Here is a 6,525-nt window from a genome sequence, read left to right on the forward strand (position 1 = left end):
ATGCAAATAGCTGACCTGACTGGCTACCTCCCTGGACTTTTTTTTTTTTGGGGGGGGGGGGAGTAACAATGTTTAAAACAATAACAATAATAATATTTATATTTATAACAAGGTGCAATAATAATTAATGTGCAATAATGACAGTGTGCAATACACTTATTCTTCTTCTTTTTATTACTAAGTTAATATACTGGGTTGTGTTGTTTGTGTTGCGTTGTGATGTGTCATATCATGTCGTGTTGTGTTACATGTAGTGCCGACATAGGACAGTTTTCCAATCTCATTGAACTATTGTACTATGTATGACTGTGCAATGACAATAAAGAGTTATCTATCTATCTATCTGAAATATGCAAAATGTAATAGACTGTAGTTAGCTGTGCCCAGTTAGGCCTGTTTGTATTGCTGTGTTAAAATGTTGTGCGTAATAGTGTCTCAGCTGTGTGGAACGGTTAACCGTTTCTTCTTGTCTGCTGTGTGCAGCCGCAGTCTGGTAGTTTCGAATATTACAAGACAAATAACAACACAAAAAGGCTGTATTTATAACGGTAAATGGACTGGTTCTTATCTAGTGCTTTTCTACTCAAAGTGCTTTATACAGCATGCCTCATTCTAGACCAAAATACTAAATTTTGCTCTACAAGGGCCTGATATTACGAGGACATTATTCTGCCACTGTTCTATGGAAATTGAAAACGAATGTCCTCAGAAAAAAAATCAGGTAAAATTGTTTTTTTGGTTTTTTTAATCACGTAATTCTTTGTTTTTACATACATCAGGTCCCAATCAGCCACACATAAACACACAAGTTCATACATAGCATGCCTGGACACATAAACGTAAACACAAAAAACATCCACTTTGATAGTTTGCTGCTTGCAAGTGGTGAGAACTTGCAGAAAGTGGGAACTGAAGGCAATAAAAAGAAATGGAGTAAACGTGTGCGACACATTTGATTTATCATAAAGCATTTGAATGTTGCTGCTTTGCTTCCTGTTGAAAAGTAGTTAGACTTTTCAACAGGGACAATTTACTAGTAAAATGTCTTAGTAAAATGAGTAATTCCCAGACTTGACAAAGAAATGTCATCATCAGACTAAGTTTCAGAGCTTCCCTCCTAACACATGCAAGGTAAGTTCTCTTACTTTAAGTTAGGTAGAGTGCATGAATGCAGGTTTATAATCAGCTTTTCACATCATATGTATATATGAGTAAAACTACATAGTGAATAAAGCAGAGCTTCACTATAGATTTCTCTCAATTTCTTTCCTGTCTGTGGATGCTTTTCTTGCTCTAGTGTCATCCTCCTGTGGAAAACATGATGACAAAGACATGCATTTTCATTCAACTGCTGCTCTTCCTTTCTCCTGTTTGTGGGGAATTGAAAGTTGCATATGACTCCCCTTCTATCATCATGACATGGAGAGATGCACAGGCATACTGCAGGCACAAGTACACTGATTTGGTCACTGTCAGAAACGAGCAAGAAAATGAACGTTTTATTCAGCACGGCTGGATCGGATTATACCGAGAAGATGCAGCAAGTCCATGGAAATGGTCCCAAGATGATGAGATAGCCACCTTCACCATGTGGGAACATATAACTGGTAAGGAACATGTAACTGAATTATATTTGTATAACTGTATTACAGTATTTCTGTTAGGCTAACATTTATTTGTTTTAAAGTTCAAATCTATTATATCTATTGTATCTATTATATCTTGCCTATACTATTATCTACAGTACATTTATGAAACATGCTGAGGCCTTTTTGATGCAAACAATAAAAGATGAATATTTGAGCGCATACAGATGCAACATCTCAGATGCAATTTGGTCTTCAAACCTTCTCTGAAAACTTCTCAGTGCATTCTCACTACTTTACTTCTCCTTGTTCTTGCAGAAGCAAATGCACAGGGAAACTGTGTTTTTAAGAGAAATGGAAAATGGGTAGCCAGCGATTGTGGATTGGAGCGACATTTCACATGTTATACTGACCCTTTGGTTCTGGTGAAGGAGAATAAGACGTGGGAGGAGGCATTGGATCACTGCAGGTCTCTGGATAGAGTCAACACAAATAATCCAACCTTTTCAGACTGGAACCACCGCTACGACCTGGTCACGCTGATCTCTCCATTTGAACATACTTATGCACGAGAGAGAGCACAAGAGGCTACCACTGATGAGGTTGGCCAGTTTCCTACATTGTATTTGTATTGAGAAACTCTTTATTTGTTACAAGTTTTTGTATGTGGACCTCTCTGTTTAATGTTGGCAGGTGTGGACAGGCCTGTGTAACCTGGCTGGTAAGTGGTTGTGGGTGAGTGGAGAGCAGATGCAATATGAAAATATTCCAAGCTGACCATCTCACAGCTTTTGTGGCGTCCTTGAGAAGAACGGTACTGCATCCTTCAGCATGAGAAACTGCCAGCTGAGAAGGAACTTCTTCTGCTACAAGAAGCCCTAAATGCACTCAAGGCTACACTTACTTAAGTACTGTACTTCAGTATAAACGTGAAGCAATTTTATTTAAATTGCACTTATGTACATGAAAATACGCTATTGCTCAAAATATGAAATGTGGTCAAGAAGGTGAAACAATGTTTATAATAGTTTATAAGTAATAGTTTATAATACAAGAACCAGAATGTAAACTATGGTTTGAATAGATGTTTCATTGATTTAAGATATTCCAGGACTCTAGTCTACTGGGGATTAAGAAATTTGCAAACCGATGTATCCCAACCTTTCTAGTTAGTTTCATTTTACTTTAAATAAAAGCGTTTATTTCTTTAAAAAAAAAAAAAAAAACGCAGGGCTTTTTTTTTTTTTAGCTCATTCACAATTTGGTCATGAAAACATACTTGTACAAAAACTTGTACAAAAAAACAATAGGGCGTTTTGTTGTTGTTTTCTTTAAGTACAGTCTCAACTTTATGGAAACCCATCCAACTAAAACTGGAAATCACACCAAAAGTATTCACTCATGTGATGCTGTGCAGAGTTTGCATTCTGTTATCTGCATATGGAAATGTTAAGGTCACTAAAGGAAAGAAACAGATGTTTACCAGATATAGTCTTGTGTCTGCCAGTAAGGCATAGCGATATTTGAATAGATTTGAATAAGGGGATTTACATTCAAAATGTGTTTGAATGTTTGTTCTATAGCAAACCATAAAGTGATCATGAAGTGTTATACCTGTGCTCAGCACTTTCCACACATTTATGTCAATGTGAACTCAAATTAAACAGAACTATTGCTGAAACATGATTTCAAATGGTGTCACTATAGACATTAAGCTGATGGCAGCCTAAGGATTACTCACAATTTACCCCGAGTACAGTCACAGGGAAATTTTACTGGTATTTTGTGTTACCTACATTAGAACAGCTAACAACAGTCTGCTCTGCTGTCCCCTCACCGTCTGCCTTTTTTCTCCATTGGCTTATCTCTTCATGTTTTATTTGTTTGTCCTTTCTTAGCTTTCATGCCCCCACAGAGGATGATGAGTTAAGTTTTTGTGTGAGTGTTACTCGTTGTCAGTATTACTCTTTTCTTGATGCAACACACCTCAAATTCCGGCCCTGTGTATCTTGTCAGTATTGGCAGATCTCCTGTCCACCCAAAACAGAAGAGGTGGAAAAACTGGATAGCCAGTGAAAAGCTGAAATGATAAGTGAGTAATTGAATCTGCCCGTATTACAGTATAAATCCATATGTCAGTTTTAAGTGTAACTGAAAACCCATTTGTTTTGTTTCGATCCCAAGATGTTGCTGCCCCTCACTGAGGAGCATCCAAAGATCCTGTCAGCCAAGCAGGCAGAGACGATTTTTGTTTTTAATCTTGTTCCTTTTTCTCCTCTGTCTCCGGGATAGTTGATATATGGAGGGAGTTTCACCCCTCTAAAAAAGACTATACACACTATTCACTATTCTCCCCCCCCCACAATAGTTATGCTAGAATCGATTACTTCTTCATGAATAATAATGATTTAAATAGGGTAAAAGAGTGTGAAATTCAACAAGCAGATGTATCTGACCACTGTGCAATCCACCTTATAGTTCATTTGAAAGGACAGGAGAAAAATATATTATGGAGGCTAAATGTGGGAATATTAAATAATAAGTCCAATATGGAGGAACTAAAGAAGTTTAGTAAATTTAAAAAAAAACAACAGAGAGGAGGTGTACAAAAAAGAGAAGGAGAACCTTTTTTTAACCGAACAACAACACAAGACCACACAAGACCCTTCACTGCTTCCAGAAATTAAAGAAATTAGGGATGAAATTGAAAAATATTAGCCACAGCCTTGTGCTTTGCACTGGGAAGAGGGGGGAGGGGCGGTAGTTACACTGGCAGTAGCACAGGAACAGAGCGGGAGGGAGAGAGAGAGAGAGAGAGAGAGAGAAAGAGAGTCTCATTAGAAAGGTACAGTAATCATCCACAACTATTTTCAGTTGAGGATGATAAAGGATTCAGAAAGTTTATTCATGCAGGTCCATATGACAGAGAATGTGCATCATCTTCATATTTTAATTTATATTTAATTGTGTTGTGGTTTGCAGTGTTTTGTGTAGTTTCACTTTAAATTTGTTTAAAAGGAAAAAGCAGAAAAATTAAATAGTTAAAAGTTGAACTGTGAATAGTTAGTTTTTGTATTATATGATTAATTGATTACATTTTATGTGGAGTGAATAAATAAAAGTATATTTATGTGGCCCCTACAGACAAAGCATGTACAAACTCCAAAACACGTAAAAACTCAGAAGCACGTACAAAACACAACAGAAGTGCTCCAGGGTTGTGTAGCTTTCTGGATTTTATACTTATTGGGCTACATATTTATTTTATCATACAGGCTATACAGTACATAGCATCAAAACTCACATGTTTTATGTAACTAAAGTGTTGAATTATGTGGGCTACAGACAATAATTAAGTTATAGACTTTATTTATATGAAAAATGTGTATACTTACTGCATTTGAATCATTTTAACCATATGTAACTACTAGGGGTGCAACGATACACAAGAGTCACGGTTCGGTTCGATACTTTGGTGTCACGGTTCGATATTTTTTCGATACAAAAAAATGTTCATGCCTTTTTAATTTGTCATTTATTAAAATTATAAATATATATTTTAACTCAAAAGTACAGTTTTTAAATTTAATGTTGCTGAAACAAAAGTAATTAAAAAAAATAAATATATCTCAGGGCTCTCAAAATTTCAAAATCCCTGGTAGCCCTTCGGGCAGGGACTCTTCAGTTTTTGGTAGCCCAAAATAAATGTAAGTAGCCCGAATAAAAAAGAGAGCAATTTTTTGATTGATGTTTTGTTTCCTTTACAATATTATACATTAAAGTATAATATTGTAAAGGAAACAAAACATTAATCAAAAAATTGTTGAAAAACAAATTACAACATTGTATAAAAATTACAATCATCAACTCAAATACTTGGTTCTAATTGAACAGAAATTTCTATGAACTTGTAAGAACTGTGTAGGACATGAATCCGTCTGTGTCAGACCCTGGATTTGAAATTTCCACTGAAGTCACAGGTAAGAGACAAGTGGAACCAAGATCGAGGCCGTTTGCTTTTTGAAGTTTGCAAAGACTGCTAAATCGTGCCAGTGGTAATCCACTCTTTGCAACATAGTAGCTGTTCTAAACAGATTTTTCAGGTTTATTTTTAGTCTGTTATTTGCAATTGGTGTTTGTTCTGGGAAAGATATTGCAGACTGAGCAATAATGCATTTCTCATGGGTTCTAATGTGACTGGTCCCAGTAACAAAGGCGCTTGTCGACTCAGAAATCGAGAGAAAACCAACAACACACCCGGCAGAACATTATGTTATTTACACGGGTGCACATAAGTGGTCCGCATGTGCGCATTCGCTGTCAAAATAAAAGACGTGCACCAGATAAGAAGTTGCAACGCGCGTTTGCGTCCATATAAAAAGCACTGTTTTTGTCCGCTACACTCAGAAAAATAAAGGTGCCAACTGGAACCAAAAGTGGTTCTTTAGACTGATGCCATAGAAGAACCTTTTTTGGTGCCACAAAGAACCTTTCAAATAATGGTTCTTTGAAGAACCATTTCTTTCAGTGGTTCATTGAAGAACCTTTAAAGGTGCCCCAAAGAACCATCAAGAAATGGTTCTTTGGGGCATCTTTAATGGTTTTTCAAAGAACCTTTTTAAAAATGCCACTCTATAGAGTGGGATTTTCACGGCACATTCCGCACCACATCTCTGTGCGTTCATCATTTGTTTGAAGCCAGCTCACCTCCTGCAACCACTTTTCCGAGAATACGTGCTTCTTTTGTGGTTCGGACTCCTTCTGACATTTCTTTGGAGGTAGAGGAACACCAAAGTAATTGCTTAAAGGAGCTTCTTTGACATCTTTAAGAGTTCTAAACTTTAAGAGTCTGTCCTCCTCCAGAAAATCTTATGTATGCAAACACGCGTTGCAACTTCATATCTTGTGCGCGTTTTTTTTTTTTTTTTTTTGGACAGCG

Source organism: Astatotilapia calliptera, chromosome 19 (genome assembly GCF_964374335.1).
Source record: "Astatotilapia calliptera chromosome 19, fAstCal68.1, whole genome shotgun sequence".
Classification (NCBI taxonomy): domain Eukaryota; kingdom Metazoa; phylum Chordata; class Actinopteri; order Cichliformes; family Cichlidae; genus Astatotilapia; species Astatotilapia calliptera.